This window comes from Podarcis vaucheri (genome assembly GCF_965113315.1).
Source record: "Podarcis vaucheri genome assembly, chromosome: 2".
In the NCBI taxonomy this organism is placed as follows: domain Eukaryota; kingdom Metazoa; phylum Chordata; class Lepidosauria; order Squamata; family Lacertidae; genus Podarcis; species Podarcis vaucheri.
In genome coordinates this window covers 109881042-109899387 of record NC_138760.1, presented here as the reverse complement: position 1 = coordinate 109899387, position 18346 = coordinate 109881042, and the positions used below count along the sequence as shown (strand labels likewise).

At 44.9% G+C, this 18346-nt stretch overlaps 1 protein-coding gene across 5 annotated transcripts in view; it reads right to left on the bottom strand.

The window, feature by feature from the left end:
* Positions 1–2458, bottom strand: part of CFAP20DC (CFAP20 domain containing) — a 145263-nt gene extending 142805 nt beyond the window's left edge. For 2 of the 5 annotated variants that reach the window (XM_082209626.1, XM_082209625.1), the window contains exon 1: positions 2227–2454. The gene's annotated coding sequence lies outside the window, so the exon portion shown is untranslated. Of the gene's footprint in view, positions 1–2226 lie in introns of all 5 variants that reach the window. The other 3 variants (XM_082209629.1, XM_082209628.1, XM_082209624.1) reach the window with 3 other exon arrangements.
* Positions 2459–18346: the final 15888 nt, after the last annotated feature.

The following is an 18346-nucleotide window of genomic DNA, read 5'->3' as shown; positions in this document are numbered from 1 at the left end:
GATGCTAAATAGCATTGGTGACAAGATGGAGTTCAGTGGTAACTCATGGGCCAATACTCAAAGGAAGGAACAGTAGCTTCTCAACGTCACTTTCTAGAGCCAGTCCTCTAGATAGATCAGTGTCAGGAAAAAACAAGAAAAATTTAACATGGGAGTTCAGAAGGATATCACAGCTGCTAGTATCAAAAGCTGATTAAGGGTTCAAAAGAACAAACTCCCACACTCACACCCAGTTGCTGATGTAGATCACACACCAGAGTACTAGAACAAGGAACAAGGCTACAATCGTTTAAGCAGTTAGGACTCTTGAGCAGCCTAAATTAGTCACTGCTCCTGTATAGTCTACATCAGTAGCGTAGGAAGAGAGGGTGGGGCTATATTGGGGCTGCAGAGCACCCGAGTCGCTATCCCTCCTGGGCACCCTCCAGCGGGCCCAGCACTGTCCAAAAAAGCAGTGTGGGACACGCCAGAGGCCGCCCACCCAAAAGGAATGCAACGGCTGGGGCACATGCCAGCCATGTCCCTCCCGGGTGTCACTCCCAGGCGCCCTCCTGGCTGCTGCTTTTCTGGCAGCACTGGTCCAGGAGTGATGCATTTGCTTGGGCGGCGCACCCTGCCCACTTGGGATGCCACGCCCTCATGGCGCAGCACACATGTGCGCCGCACCCCCCACCCCAGACGCCAGCAGGGGTTGCTCTGCTCTACATTACCTTTTCTCCAAGACTACATGTGAAATATCTGAAAACACAAATATCTTAATCTCACTGACATAGTCTTTTTTGCCCTTTCCCTCTTATGTGGACCCATGCCCCCAAATGCAACTGCATGGAGGTTGTAGAATATGTTACTAAAAGAACGGGAAAGTGAGCAATGATATGCAGTGTCATATTTTTAAAGCAACAGCTAATTTTAGACATGATTTACACCACATGTCAAGGTCATATCCTTGCAGTCAGTGTGGACCAGTGAAAAGCAGCACATTCCTTCGTCCATCCCTATACCTTTCCAATAGTGGCTCCACACATGTGCAATTCCCCCCACCAACTCCGCTTAAGTGCCCTCTCTTGAACACTAAAACTTTTTTTATTCAACCATCCTTTTTACTAATATGAGTACTGCCCCCCCCCCATATAACTTTATCTTATACTGTATGGGGGTTTTTTGGTCAGCTATTTGTTCCAGTGTTAAGCAGCCTTGCAAAGGCTGGCCCGAAAAGGTGGGTCAGAAATAAATGACGCCACCACATTCAATAAAGTGGCCTTAAGTAGAAACCCTATTTTGCATACAAGCATATATTGAAAGGAGGGAAAAGCAATTATTTACAACACCTTACTGGGCTTCCCGTTGCATTCTTTTTAGTCTTTTCTATTTATCTGTGTATGGGTTTGTTTTTTTCCTGTGTGTGTTTTATTTTTATCTGTTAGCCGCCTAGAGCCCCAGTCCAGGGAAAAGGTGGGATATAAATAAATATAAATACAATAATCAGCTTTTTTCCCCAGCCAGAACTCACTGGAACTTAGTTCCAGCACCTCTCAGGTGGGTGCCATTGCCATTAAACGAGAGAGCAAGTTCATCACGGTGAATTTGGGCACCTCTTTTTCTAGTAAAATAGCACTGATAATAATAATAGCAATAGTAATGATAACCATAATTCCTAAAGGGTGATTTTATGCTGCAGTGCTGTCATCATCAGCACACACTTACCTGGGAACAACCCCCTACTTGTACACACTGGGGGGTTGCTTAGGAGCAAACACGTGTGTAAGACTGACCTGCAATTGATTTTGCATAATCTTAAACAGGGCTGTCATTGTGCTAAAAAAACCCGTTGTGCTTCAGGCAGAAATGCTGCTGTAATAGAACAGGGTTTGTTCCTGCCACTGCATCTCCAGCGAGGGGGACCTGCAAAAATGATTTAGCTGCCATACAGCTGCTAAAGGCGCAGCGTCTCTGCCAGGGGGCCACGAAAGGACGCCCAGCCCTTGTGTGCAGCCTAAGAAAAATGAACTTGATTTCAACTCAGTCAAAGAAGAGGTGGTTGTGCCATTCTAACCAAAACTAAAAAACAACAACCCTCAAGCCGGGGGTGGGTGGCAACGTCATCCTACGCCTGTCTATGCAGCAATAAGCCCCACAGAGTCCAGTGGGGTTTTACTCCCGAGGAAAAAAGCGTGTTTAGGATGACATCCTGGCTGGAGAAGATGGGCGTGAGAAGGGGGCGCTTACCTGGGAAGCGGAGGAGGGGAGAAGAAGAAGCAGTGGCGCCTGCCGGCTTTCCTCCGAGGCGGAGGCGGAACAGGGCTGCTGGTGGCGGTGGGGAGGGCATGCGGGCCTAGCAACCAGCTGCCCCAAACTAAGGCGAGGGAAAAGGGACTAAAGGCGGCGCGGTTCCCGCCCGGCCAGGCGACCGCAACGGCTCAAAATGGCGGCGGGCGCGGGTGGAGCCTTGAGGCGGCGGGCGCAGGAGGAGGGACCCGCCGCGCCCTTCTCTCCCGCCTCGGGCGCTCCGCTCGAAAGGTGCCCAGGTCTTTCCTGAGCTTTGGGACGCCGCTCTGCCCGCCGCCGCCCTCAACATGGAGCGGGGAGGGCGAGAATGGTTTAACGTATTTAGTTCTCTCGTCGTGCCGAGAGATTTGTGCCGGCAGTCAGGCTCCCTGGCAGGCCGGCGCCTCGCGTTTGGGTTGCCATGGTGACCCGAGAGGCGAGGGACGGGCGCTCCGCAAAGGTTCCAGGGCAGCCCTCCCTGTAAACTGTATGCACTTGTTAAATACGTATACAGTGGTACCTCGAGTTACATACGCTTCAGGTTACAGACTCTGCTAACCCAGTAATATTACCTCGGGTTAAGAACTTTGCTTCAGGATGAGAACAGAAATCGTGCCTGGCGGGAGGCCCCATTAGCTAAAGTGGTGCTTCAGGTTAAGAACAGTTTTAGGTTAAGAACGGACCTCTGCAAAGAAGTTCTTAACCCGAGGTACCACTGTACTGTATGTATATGTATGTGTGTGTGTGTGTGTATATATATATATATATATATGCTTTCGTAGATTTTCACGGGTACAGGAATGCAGGTTTTGGTGTCTTCGGGTGTCTTCCCGTGTAAGAGTCGGGGTGTCTGGGCGACGTTTCGACGAGGTCTCACTCGTCATCTTCAGGCTGGTGCTTTCGGCTTCTTGTTACTGGAACAGAGCAGAATCTGGTGTTTGAGTTCCTATAAATACTGTTGAGGGGTGTGGTGTATAGCCTCCAACGTTCTGGGCAGAGAGGAAGTTCCTAGATTAGTGTGCCTTTTCTTCTTTTGTTCCTTAATTACTTGAGGGATATCTTGAGTGATTTCATGAGTGATATTCTGAATACCACTGGGTGGGTCATTAAGTGTAGATTAGTTGCTAAAGCTTTCGTGTCTTGACCTCTTGAGCTTGTGAAGAGTTTTTCTGAGAAGATGGCTGTGCTGCATTTAGTTGTGCTCTGGCTTGGCCTCGTGTATAGGGGCGAGCTGTGATTTTGTGCCTTGTGCCAGCCAGATCTGTGTAGGGATTGCAGGGGGGTGCAGCATCCGGAGGTGCCACTATAGTTTGGCTACTGGATGGAGTCTGTAATATGTCTGTGGAGAGGGTCTGGGTTTGGGTCTGGTGTGGTTGATTGGTGATGGCGTTCTGTGTGCCTCTGGTTCTGGTGTCGGTTTTTGTGGGGAGGGCTAATTTCCAGATGTCTGGCAGATCCAGACATGTCCTATGATTCCAGATGTCCTATGATGTTCCAGACATGTCCTATGATTCCAGATGTCCAGATGTCCTATGATTCCAGATGTCCAGATGTCCAGATTCCAGATGTCCTATGGGATCACCCCTCTCACCGGTCATCGCAAATTTGTACATGGAACACTTTGAAACCAATGCTTTAGACAAGTCAGAACACAAACCCAAACTTTGGCTCAGATATGTTGACGACACCTTTGTAATTTGGCCACACGGGAAAGAAAAACTAGATAGCTTCCTCACACATCTCAACAGCCTACACCCCAAAATACAATTCACTATGGAAATAGAAGACAACAACCAACTCCCCTTTCTTGACGTCCTAATCTACAAAAAACCTGATGGCTCCCTAGGACACACTATCTACCGGGAAAAAACACACACCAACCGCTACTTACACGCACAATCACACCACCACCCTGCACAAATAAACTCCGTAGCCAAGACTCTCATCTCCAGAACCAAACGCCTGGCTGACAAAGACCACTTGACAACTGAGTTACAGAATCTCTCAAATGTGTTAATCGCCAATGGATACCAGAAAAACAGGGTTACGAAGCTAATCCAAAAAGAAACACCCCCCAAAAACCAAGACACAGAAGAAAACAATGGCATGGCCCTCCTTCCTTATATCAAGGGCACTACAGACAAAATTAGCAAAATCCTCCATAAACACAATATCAAAACAGCCTTCTGCACCAACCAAAAAATAGCCAATATCCTCAGAAACCCAAAAGACAAAATCCAGCTGGAAAACCAAGGGGTCTATGAAATACCCTGCAAAGTCTGCCCAGCCACGTACATTGGACAAACAAACAGACGAATAAATGCACGTATCGCAGAACACAAGAATGCCGTCAAAAAAGAAGAAAAAACTTCCTCTCTTTTCCAACACATGAAAGAAACAGGACACGAAATTAATTTTGCAGATTCCAAATTGCTCTTTAACATGGAACATCACCACAAGAGAATAATCATGGAAGCCATCGAGATAGAGAAACACCCTCACAACATGAACAAGCGTGACGACACGTCCCGCCTGCCAGACATCTGGAAATTAGCCCTCCCCACAAAAACCGACACCAGAACCAGAGGCACACAGAACGCCGTCACCAATCAACCACACCAGACCCAAACCCAGACCCTCTCCACAGACATATTACAGACTCCATCCAGTAGCCAAACTATAGTGGCACCTCCGGATGCTGCACCCCCCTGCAATCCCTACACAGATCTGGCTGGCACAAGGCACAAAATCACAGCTCGCCCCTATACACGAGGCCAAGCCAGAGCACAACTAAATGCAGCACAGCCATCTTCTCAGAAAAACTCTTCACAAGCTCAAGAGGTCAAGACACGAAAGCTTTAGCAACTAATCTACACTTAATGACCCACCCAGTGGTATTCAGAATATCACTCATGAAATCACTCAAGATATCCCTCAAGTAATTAAAGAACAAAAGAAGAAAAGGCACACTAATCTAGGAACTTCCTCTCTGCCCAGAACGTTGGAGGCTATACACCACACCCCTCAACAGTATTTATAGGAACTCAAACACCAGATTCTGCTCTGTTCCAGTAACAAGAAGCCGAAAGCACCAGCCTGAAGATGACGAGTGAGACCTCGTCGAAACGTCGCCCAGACACCCCGACTCTTACACGGGAAGACACCCGAAGACACCAAAACCTGCATATATATATATATATATATATATATATATATATATGGGGCTCAGCACTGCTGAAAACCTTTCCCGCATCCGGCCTCAAGATATATACTGTATCCAGTGCTTTTTTTCTTTTAAAAAAAAGTGTTTAGGGGTTCTCTCTTTTTCCCAATCATATTGAAATATTGCCCCTCAATGAGGCCAAACTTAGGGGTTTGCGTGTCCCTGCGTCACCCCAGAAAAAACCCACTACCTGTCTTGTCTATCTTGAGGCTGGATAGCGAAAAGGTTTTAAGCAGTGCTGAGCTCCCCTAGCACATAAAACTGAGCACCTCTAAATAAAAATTAAAGGAAAAAAAGTCTAGTAGCACCTTATAGACCAACTAAGTTTGTTCTGGTACTGTATAAGCTTACGTCAAGTGGCTGCCTCAGGCAATGGATGTTGTGGGGTGTGGGATGTCAGTGGCACCACTGGCTAATTTTTGGGATTTTGCCTTGGATTGTGGTCCAAATGTATTTAAATATGCCTCTTCAAAGCTGTGCTTTAAACATGTCCTGAACAGAGTTTTACATTTTGGTTTGTAACTGTCAATGCAATTATAATGTCTAAAAGGCACGCATTTTTAGGGATTATTCAGAAATAAGATATATAAAAGAAATATAATTTATAATGCCCATATGTTGGGCATATTATTCAGTACGGTCTACAGTTGTTTTCTAGAAGGTATTCTAGAATAACACTTCAGGATTGAGCCACAAATTTTGGACCATTTCAGGATTCTCTGAAATTTTTTATTATATCCAATTAGATCATGATTACTGAATAACTACAGTGCCACATATTAAAGTTCTGAAATATATCAGGTTCATTTACAGGAGTAGTTTTGATCTGTAAAATTATGTCTCTGAACATGTCTGTTATCAAAGATCTATCAGCTAGATAGCCTACATCAAACCCACTCTTTTATATATAAAAAAAAAATACAAATGGCTTTAGATTTGGCATTTCTCTCTTGGGAAAGCTTTTTTTAAAAAAAAATATGGAAAGGCTTCTTTAGTAAAACATCACTTTCAATGATATGTGAATATTTTGTGATCACTTCTAAACTTTTTTGAAGTAATGAGGAAAAGGTCACAGGGAAGAAATTAGACCCGAATATTTTAAACAAGACCTTAGAAAGTTCCCCCCCCCCCATACAATGGCTATTTCATTCCCCAAGGTGGCATGCAAGAAGCCCCTAGTACAATAAATACATGCATAAATAGAGGAGAGGAATGTCCACAGAACAGGTTTGCTAAAGCCTGTATGGCTTTTGCTACCCATACAGAATCCACAAGAAATAAATATTATTTTTTTTAAAAAAACCTGCTGGGTAGTAAGCTCAACATGTACTGAAGCAAAACCATGTGCAAATGAATAGGGTGAACAAATCCATCATGCAAGTACTGGCTATAAACAACATCATGCACACATTTCACCAAAGGTCAGTGCACTGGACCAAAGCCAATAGATTAATGCAGAAGCAACAGAAATAATGAAATGCAGATTGGAGCAAATCAGGATGTCATCTGTAGAACTGAGGTCTGCATACCCAAAAATGCTGAGACAAGGGATGTCCACAAAGGAGGTGGGGGTGGGGGGGCTGCACGTAAAGAAGAAAACACAGAGGCTTCTTGCAATCTAATGCTTGCACAGTCAATATATTTAAAAGCCAACATAAAACGTTCCATTGACATTCAATTAAAATCCACTTGCACAAGTTAAATCCTGCGTTTCTCTACCTGCTGAACCCTATGCCCCCAATTTTATTTATTGTTGAATGTTTTGTTTTGAAAATGTTATAACAACAAGAACAGTCCTGTTTACTAAAAGTGAATTCTGCTCTCTGAGTACCAATCCTAATGTAGCCAAAGCAGCCACCATCCATATACTAGAGAGGGACTTCAGCAGCCTCAGGGTTTACAGAACTACAAAAACATTTATGGGGGGGGGGAATGAGACAAAAAAAATTCCCCCAAATGAGGACTGGGCACGCTCCCTAGTCATAGAATGTTGGAAGGGAAGTGGAAAAGGGGTGGAATGGAATGGAATATCCTGGAAAAGGGCATGACTGGTTGGCTGACTGGCTCAGATGCTGAGCAGAAGCATTTCACATGGCAATATTAGGTTGCAGGTCCCATTTAGAATTATCACTCTTATCGTTAGAACAGCAGAGCCAAGTTCAGACTTCATTGCCTTAGTCTTGATTTTAATGATCAGAAAGGTACCAAAAGGTCTTGTAGTCCAACACCCCGCTTCAGGGTAGACACATCAAGGGATAGCTACGGATCATATGTGCAATCCAGATTCTAGTTGGACCACAGGCAGAGAGCAGGGTTTCCCAGTACGTTTCCGAGCACAATTCAAAGTGTTGGTGCTGACCTTTAAAGCCCTAAACGGCCTCGGTCCTGTATACCTGAAGGAGCATCTCCACCCCCATCATCCAGCCAGGACACTGAGGTCCAGTGGGGAGGGCCTTCTGGCGTTTCCCTCACTGCAAGAAGCCAAGTTACAGGGAACCAGGCAGAGGGCCTTCTCGGTAGTGGCGCCTGCCCTGTGGGACGCCCTCCCAGCAGATGTCAAGGCAATAAACAACTATTTTACTTTTAAAAGACAACTGAAGGTGGCCCTGTTTAGGGAAGTTTTTAATGTCTGACGCTGTATTGTTTTTAATATTCAGTTGCAAGCCACCCCGAGTGGCTGGGGAAACCCTGCCAGATGGGCGGGGTATAAATAATAAGTTGTTGTTGTTGTTATAATGTACCATAGAACAAACAGCTCCAGTATGAGCCAGCCAAGCAACATTATTACATGTGAACTGACCTCGCAGGAGTTCTTCACTGGGAAGGAGGCCTACATTGGTGATGGGCATCCATTGTCCTGCCAACAGAACTGAGTGTGAATGGGGGCAGGTTGTGATAAACCTAAGGAGAATTAGCAGGATACATGTGGGGCAGGACCTCCAATCCACCCTGGTCGAGATGGTATATTTCCCAACAAGAAACAATTTATTTATAGATATGATGAATAAGTGTTCACTGGAAGGACAGATTGTGAAGCTGAGGCTCCAATACTTTGGCCACCTCATGAGAAGAGAAGACTCCCTGGAAAAGACCCTGCTGCTGGGAAAGATGGAGGGCACAAGGAGAAGGGGACGACAGAGGACGAGATGGTTGGACAGTCTTCTCGAAGCTACCAACATGAGTCTGACCAAACTGCGGGAGGCAGTGGAAGACAGGAGTGCTTGGCGTGCTCTGGTCCATGGGATCACAAAGAGTCGGACACGACTAAACAACAACAAATGATGAATAAAGTTGTCCTAGTGAGCAAAAAGCGTCTACGGTATGGGCAATTTAAGACAGAATGAAGATAATGCAGACATTGGAAGCAACTGTATGATAAGGGACAGGCAGGGGGAAGGATTCTTCCTCCCCCCACCTCAGACATAAATCCTTGTACGATCCAGAACATTATCTGTGTTTACAATTGAGACAGATGCTTCCAGGCCAAAGGGGGGAAGCACTCAAGATATCTGGCTGATTGCTATGCATTCATCTGACAGATCAATTAGTTTCTGAAGCAAAAGCAGCACTGAACTAACTGATTAATGCACAGCACTGTCAACCTCATCTGCTTCTACAAAGGTCACATTAACAGCTCGATCCTATGCGGAGTTTGGCATGCCTAGGCTCATTGATTCCCTTGTGCTTCGGTGCCCCTATCTCGATCTAGGACGGTGCAAGATACCCACCCCTGAAAAGATGCACAGCCATCAAATGTGCTTCACAAATGAGTGCAAAATGGGGCCACTATATTACCCTGCGCATGCTGCTTCCTATTACACTCATATTGAAAAGGATCTAAGGAATATCTATAGTCATGGGCCTGTCTTGTCTTCATAAGCCTGTCAGCATTTTTCAAAATTGGACATTTATGCTTAGAGATGCGGAGCACTGGACCTGATCTTATATGTCTAAAGGCCTGTGGTGCAGTGGGGAGATGATGATCCCTCTATTCTGTTCCTGCCCTGGATTCTGCTAGACATATGACACCAGATAACTGTGGTCTGCTGATGTCCCTGGGCCCTGCTATCTCTTCAGATGCTGTCTTCAGAATGGGCTGCAGTCTCTGGGCTACTGGTGGGTGATTCTGGCTGGACACATTGTGCTGGTTTTGTACACCTGCACTGGTTATCAATTTGCTACCAAGCCCAATTTATGGCATTAACACTGACACATAATAAAGCCATATATTACTTACGCCCCAGCTATGTGAAGGAATATCTCCTCCCACGTCGACTTGCCTGGGTGTTAGAACGAGCAAAGCTGCTCTCTGAAAAACAGCCATGACAAAGTCCTAGCCCACACACCAATTTTCTTTTAAAATTCAACCTGTGTTATCAAGACTTTGAGAAAAGAAAATGCCAGCAGACATCTGGCATGCATCACGGTTGCTGCATCTCAGGCACCGGTACTATCCTGTTCACACAAGTGCTTAAGATCCTTGTGTTTGCTTTTCTCTTGGGAGCAGGGAGCAGGGCCTAAAAAAGGTAAAGGGACCCCTGACCATTATGTCCAGTCGTGACCGACTCTGGGGTTGCGGCGCAGGGCCTGCTTTGCCTCTATTAAATTTGGTTATTATTATCACGGTGTGGATTTGCCAAGCATTCTGGAAAGTCCCCCAAAATAACTAGAAACATGTGGCCTCAGGGCTTTTTTTCCAGCCAGAACTCACTGGAACTCAGTTCCAGCACCTCTCAGGTGTGTGCCATTGCCATTCTAAAATCTAAGAGAATGAGGGAGGCGGTCATGGTGAGTTCTGGCACCTCTTTTTCTAGAAAAATAGCACTGTGTGTCCTTATACCTCTATCTTGATCTAACCCTCTCCACCTTGTGGTAAGAAGGACTCCAGCTCTTGTAGCGCATGTGGAAGAAAGAGTGAGCCGGTACCAAAGGAAACCAGGCAACTAGTGTTCTTTCAAGTGCCTTCAAGTCAGAGGGGGAGAATGTTTGCAGTCCACAGAAGCAGAGTTCTGTATTCCTGCGATGGTTTCTGCTCCACACAGGCATAGAGGAGGCTGCTTCTTGCAACAGGTAAATGCTGAAAAGCAGTACTGGCACTACTATCAGCCCTGCCCAGCAGGCCTGTGATGTCGCTCTTCACCAAACACGTCTCCTCTCAGGATAATCATTCATGCGTACCAGGTGTAAAGTACTTGGAACACTGAGCTCATTAGCTTAAAGTGGGCCTCCTAGAAATCTGTATCCCTCTCATAGCATTTCTCACAGAGCACAGCAATTAAAGCTATGCAATTCATGTCATGCAGGCAAATATAATCCTGCGAAAACAAGGTGCTTACTTATTCAGACCCAGGAAGAACTAAGACTGCTGCATAAGATTGCTAAGCAAAGTTTTGTTCTTGACTTTGGGCTCCATACCTGTCCTTAACGTAACAGCCGGATAAAGCGACATTTAGAGGCTTGTCTCCAGGGCCAAGAAGAGCTCCATGTGCTATATTTATAGGATTTTGGACAAGGTATGGTCTGAGCGTTCATGATGCAGCTGTGCTGAAGCTAAACAGGTCTGGATTAGATCGTCTGAGACGTATTTGTGTATCAGGCTGCTGTTAAAGGGGAAAACCAGAAGAGCCACAGGTGAAAGCCCAACATTCTCTCACGATGTCAAGCTGAACTCACGCTCTGAGGTATAAACATCCCTCTAATATTTCCACATGATGATGAGGCAGTGTCTCAATATGTACTGGGATCTCCGAGTTTTTGGGAACTGCATAGCATCAGGTGGGGAAATGAATGTGCCTGAGGAAAAGGAGAGGAATGAAAGAATGGGTGCATGCTTGATCTGTGCTGGAACCCAAAGGCTGTGACTAAAAGAGAAGCAAGATTTGTTGTGGATGTTAATGCTGTGTGCCGCTCCATCTTAGGCTCAGGCTCCACATAAGTGTAAATAAAACCGTATATCTTATAGGCGCCCCAGTCTCTGCAGGCCTTCATTCTGAGGAAACTGAACCCTGGGTAAGCTCTGGGAGCCCTGGATTCCCACACTGCTCATAACGATAGTAATTTTGGGAAATAGACAGAAGTCGCTATGTTGCATCTAGCATGAATCTTTCAGAAATGCGAGCCATTATTTACCAATCCAAGCAGTGAGCTGATGTATGAAGTTCAACCCTCTCATAGTTGTTGTTTTCCTTGCGATTATTTGCCTACTAGAATGCAAGGAAAGAGTTCGGTGTGTCATCACCTGCTATTGACATAAAACAACTGATTCAGACACATAGTTATAGGGTGTCTGAATAAGAGTATAATTACTATAGCAGCTGCTTAGCAGATACACAGAAAACCGTCTGAGCTTTTAATTTAACTGCTACAGCTAAGGATAGGTTGCCCCAGCAGAGCAGTAAACTACGATGAACTGTCAGTTTTCCTGGATGTTCTCATTACTGTCACATAAAGTAATGAAATACTCGGAAGGGAAAAGATTGTGTGTGAAACTGCTGGGTCTTTTCCGTTAATAGGGAAAAGATTATTAGGAGGCTACTTTGCCTCACCCACCAGAGCCCAGTACAAACTTACTAACTGGAGTCAGTTCGTCTGGCCAGAAGCTGAAAGAATCAAGGTCATCACTGATGACATTGTGCTGTTTATATACATTCAATGATCCAGGATTTTGAATTTCCCAATTGCTCCAAAAAGGAATTCTGTTAGGGAAGGAAAGGTCAGTCTGAGTGACATTTTTGTACTTGGCAATGGGGACACTTGGCACTTATAATGTTCTGTTGTAGGTGCACACATTGTGAGACTGCTGAGTGACAAAGAATACTCTATTGATATTATTATTATTATTATCATTATTATTATTGGAAGATATCTCTAAGCATCAGCTAGTGACATACCATCTTCCATAAATTATGGAAGATCATTTCACGAAGAGGAAATTTTGCACCTTTCCTAGTCAGTATATTGTTGCATGCCACCCTGATCTCCAGTGGCCCTAGGCTATCACCTCACCTGGAAGTTAGCCTGGCTATTCCAGGAATTAAAAGGGGATCCAGGCATTAGAAGGATCTCAGGATACAAGCTACCCACCCACCCCACTGCAAACTCATAACAATACTGTACATAATCCCAACAGGTCTTGGGGAATGTGCATATTTTGACTACATCTTGTACATTCTCCGGGCAATATGCACATTCTCCAGTAAGTAGGTAGAGTCCCCAAGAAACATGCTCTCCCCCCCCCCGCCATTCCTTGTTCAGAAGCACAGGTATGCCCAGCCACGCCCTAATGTATTTTTTTTAAAATGTACCTCGGGTTACAGACGCTTCAGGTTACAGACTCCGCTAACCCAGAAATAGTACCTCGGGTTAAGAACTTTGCTTCAGGATGAGAACAGAAATTGTGCGGCGGCAGCAGGAGGCCCCATTAGCTAAAGTGGTACCTCAGGTTAAGAATGGTTTCAGGTTAAGAACGGACCTCCAGAACGAATTAAGTTCTTAACCCGAGGTACCACTGTAGTCCTTTTTTATTCAATCATCTGGTTGCACGGGAAGAACCCCTCCTCTTCCATCCCCAACAACATCCTGAGTGCCAACAGGAAGTCCCTCCCCTCTGCCTCCTCTGTTCTAGGACATGGAGGGTCTGACGGGCCCATGGAGATGGAGGATTCCCCATACTCTCCAGGGAGGTCTCTGCCAGCTGCGCTCTCACCTTCCCTTCCTCCTCCACTATCTTGTAACTAGGTAATTCCTCCTCAAACAGTATGGAATCTCCATCTCTCTCTCTCTCTCTCTCTCTCTCTCTCTCTCCCCCGCCTGAAACTGCTGTAGGCAAGGGGTGGGGTGCGAAACTTCACCCTCCTCTTCCTCATCGGAGAGAAGCTGACCAGACTGAGTGCACACTTCCCAGTTTTCCTATTCTGACCATTCCCTGACACCTGAGATTATCCTGCTTATCACACACCACCATTAACATGCTTTTGCTACGTTTCATAACCCTGATAAATTACATGCATGCAAAAGTGTTGTGGAATGAACTCATCTTCCCCTGGACTGCCATGTCTGTAGCACAGCACAGGGGGCAGGAAAATCCTGCGCTGGCCATTGCATGTAGGATCACGGGGCCTGCAAACCCTCTCCCTCTGTTATATCCCTTTGGGCTAAAGCAGTGATGGCCAAACTTTGCCCTCCAGCTGTTTGGGGACTATAACTCCCATCATCCCTAGCTAACAGGACCAGTGGTCAGGGATGATGGGAACTGTAGCCCCAAAACAGCTAGAGGACCGAGTTTGGCCATAACTGGGCTAAAGGCTTAGCTAGGAGTCTCCGGGTCCAAGATTTATCTTGGTCAGGGCCGGATTTAGGTTTGATGAGGCCCTAAGCTACTGAAGGGAATGGGGCCCTTTATATGTCCAGCTGTCCTTTGTCAACAACAAATTGTCGCTGTTTGTTGTGTTGAATATATGCTATATGGTAATCTATGGACCTAATAGGTATCTAACACCATTTGCACATAACAAAATATGTATTTTATCAAAATAATTGTTGAACTGAAATACAATTAAGAAGTCTTTTTCCTTTTGGCTTCTTTTTGGGGTATTATTTTTCGTTCTTTTTTAAAGGAGAATATAATGTTTTATATTTTTGATTGTAGCTTATGTTATTATGTTTATATCCTTGTAATTTTGCTTTTGTTTTATCTTCTGTTTTTCTATTATTCATTCATTTTATTCAATGCTTGTTTGTATGATGTATAAGTATAAATATTATTATTTTTTAAAGAAAGAAAGAAATACAATTAAGAAGAAGTATATTAATAGTGAAATAATTAATAAACTCTAACTTAAAAGGATTGGGGGCCCATTAGTTACATCATAGGAGCCTACACAACACAAAACCCTGTTGCTGTGTGTAGGTTTTAATTTATTTGTTTTTTATCTTATATTTTGGAAATGTACATCCAGTGTTTCTTTCCCTTTAAATTTTTTTGGGGACCCAAAAGGGTGGGGCCCTAAGCTATAGCTTGTTTAGCTTATACAGTGATACCTCGGGTTACATACGCTTCAGGTTACATACGCTTCAGGTTACACACTCCGCTAACCCAGAAATAGTGCTTCAGGTTAAGAACTTTGCTTCAGAATGAGAACAGAAATCGTGTTCCGGCAGTGCGGCGGCAGCAGGAGGCCCCATTAGCTAAAGTGGTGCTTCAGGTTAAGAACAGTTTCAGGTTAAGAACGGACCTCTGGAACGAATTACGTACTTAACCCGAGGTACCACTGTACGTAAATCTGGCACTGATTTTGGCCTCCTTTTACAGGTAGGCCTGAAGCTCACATCACTTCAGGCGGCAGACGCATGGGGCACGCACCCTCGCTATCATTGAGACCCTGGCGGGATAATGAGGGACAGGAAGACTGCAGCATTCAAAGCATGGCTCCAGATATTAGGGAAGTGAATAATTGCATCTGGAAATAGCCTGTGTGTCATTAGTGGATCAGTAATAACAAGAATGACAAGCAGCAATCCGACTGCGGTGATGAAAAGGTGCCGGACCCTCCGGGGGTTGTTGCAAGTCATTAGCAGCGCATTTAAAAAAGGGAAGGGAAGGAAAAGTCCAGAAATTCTGCAGCTCTCTGACATTGCGAAAGGTTTAAACAATGTTTTACTCATTACCACTCTAATTTTACCATGCTGCCGTTAATTAACAAGCCACATGCAATGCTATTCATTCCTCCTGGCTCCTGCTCCACCGAAACCAAAGTGGAAGTTAACATCAGGAGAAGGGAGATAGTTATAATTCTAATTAAAGCTCTTGCCACACAAATGGGGATTAAGAGTGATGAAAGGCCTCAGACACAAAGGAGCGCACAGCGGAAACTGCAGGAGGCACAATGGCACTGTTAAAAGTCATTCCAACACATATGGGTTTAGGGAAGGGGAACCGCTGGCCTTCTGGATGTTGTCGGACTACATTTCCCATCATTCCTGGCCATTGGCCACGCCCTGAAGTCCGGACATCAAAGGATCACAAATAAAAAAAAGCCACCTGATGTCATTTGTGATGCCAAGGGATTTGACAGGTTGGCAGCCCCTCCCACCTGTCAAATTTGGCCTGTAAGGCCAATTCTGATAAAGATCTGGCCCATGGAAACCAAAAGGTTCCTCGGCCCTGCTATACACATTTACCTAAGTTCCAGCTGAACTCAATAGAACTTACTTTTTGAGTAGGCGTGCATAGAATTGTGCAGGATCCAACCAAATATTTTGGCCATACCGGAATATGTCGGAGCTTGTACAGCTTCTGATATCTTGTGTGGAGGTTCACCTTGTGCCTGGAGGTATCTTTCAAAACCTACATCCTCCTGAATATTTAGTTACTGGGGGGTCAGCTATCAATCTAACTGAGCCATGGTACACCTGCAGCAGCCCACCAGATGCCTTTATCTGCCCCAGCTATAACAAAAGCTGCTTTCCCCGCATTGGTCTCTACAACTACAGGCTTCCAACGGTTTGACCTCATCCCCAAAGGCTCACTTCCCCATTGTTTCCCAAGATGGACAGATGTCAACAGACTGGCTTAAATGGCTTTATTGCAGATATTAATATTGCAACTGAATGCCTAAAAACAGATTCCTTTTGAAATACACCATTGTCCAGAACCATAAGTATTGTTCAAAGCTTTACTAACCAGAACTTGTTCAAAACAGGTACAAAACCATCAATAATTTAGACAAATAATTCTGTAAGACATACAGTGGTACCTTGGGTTAAGTACTTAATTTGTTCTGGAGGTCCATTCTTAACCTGAAACTGTCCTTAACCTGAAGCACCACTTTAGCTAATGGGGCCTCCTGCTGCCGCCGCACCATTTCTGTTCTCATCCTGAAGCAAAGTTCTTAACCGGAGGTACTATTTCTGGGTTAGCGGAGTCTGTAACCTGAAGCGTATGTAACCTGAAGCGTCTGTAACCCAAGGTATCACTGTATGCTTATTCAAGCATAGGCTCAGCACCATCTTAGAAATTTTATTCCAAACAGACCTAGAATCAAAGGTCTCTCTCTCTCTCTTTTACAGCCTCCATCCATCTTGCATTCCAGCTTGAGGCTCATTTGTGCATACTGTGTTCTCACTGTGGCTTCTAGAAAAAGACTTCTAAAGAGCTAATTTTAATGTTTTGCTGGAAGCCGCCAGAGTGTCTGGGGAAACCCAGCCAGATGGGTGGGGTATGTATGTATGTATGTATGTATGTATGTATGTATAAATAAATAAATAAATATTTATTATTATTATTATCACTAACTCCCTTAAGATGGAGATTTGCATTTGAATACTCTCATGTGATTTAAGGTTAAACACTCATGTGAGGACCACCAGAGAACAACAAGAGTTATTTATCAACTCAGCAAGAGCTCAAAGAGTTCCCAGTGTGCTGCCATGGAAAATCCCCAGTGTTAGCAATACACAGGCGCTCTCCATTTCAGTGTCAATTCAACAATTATACTTAACAGGCTTTAAAGGGGGATTTGCATTCATGCAGGTAAAGGCTTATCAGTGGGATCCAGGAAGTGGGGCTAGATAGACCATTGGCCTGATCCAACAGAGCTCTTGTTCTAATAGGAGGTGGGATCAGCCTGCACATTATCAAACTGGATGTGCAACGTTCCTGGCACACAGAGGCTTGAATTAGGTTTTAAGATGTTTTAGCCGGCAGCTCTGCGTTTGCCATAACGTCATGTTCCAGCCACAAGCTCGTTTTTCAGCCGCATTGTGACAACTGTGATTCCAGGCACAAACATTTATTTCCCCCGCATCCATTACAATCTCTCCAAGGCAAGGACTCCTTTCACCACGCGAGTTCAGAAGATGAAACAGCAAGAAATGGGCACAGCTTCCTTTTGAGTGGCACATAGGAGGGCAGAATTGATTTTCTTTCACTCCCCCCGGTTCCACAGATCACATCCTTTCTCAGGCCTTCAAGCAAATGCATCCTTTCACCACAGGCCTTCAAATAACAACAACCAGGAAAGAAAGAAAACTTGGGTAACCAGAGAACAAAGCTTCCACAGATTTATAATGGCCAACATTTTTCTTCTCTGGAGCATTTTTCTCTTAAATGGTATCCTACCCTGGAAATATATGTAAGGAGATAGCTTTCACCCCCCCTTCAATGTGTGGGAAATGACTCTTCAGCGCATTCTAAAGCCTCGAAGATGAAAGAAATCTTTTAAGGGTACCTTTTGCATTCACATCGTGTAGATGGGAGCAAGATCGTTTATTGCAGTTTCCATTGCTCGACACAAAGCAAATCAGCTGTTTAAGTGCTTCAGCATGAGTCCTGCTGCTAGAGTCCACAAGTTTGAGATTCCCCAATTCCAGTGATATCATTTCATTTCCTGTTGCTTTCTACCAGTCATATGAACGCAAGAATTGCCCTGCTGGATCATACGAAAGGCTCATCTAGTCTTGCATTCTGTTCTCACAATGGCCAACTGGATGCCTGTTGGAAGCCCACAAACAGGTTCACAAAAAAGCAAGAGCACCCTCCTGCTTGAGATGATGCTGGAAGAAAGACAGCCATCATGGCCAACAGCCCATGACAGATGCATTCCCAAAGGATGACATCAATCCTTTGCAGCCATCCAGGTTGGAGGCCATCACCACATGTCCTGGGAGTGAATTTCACAGTTTTAAACATGTGCTGTGTGACAGAGCTCTTCCTTTTGTCCAGGCTTCCTCAAACTCGGCCCTCCAGATATTTTTGGCCTACAACTCCCATGATCCCTAGCTAGCAGGACCAGTGGTCGGGGATGATGGGAATTGTCTCAAAACATCTGGAGGGCCGAGTTTGAGGAAGCCTGCTTTTAT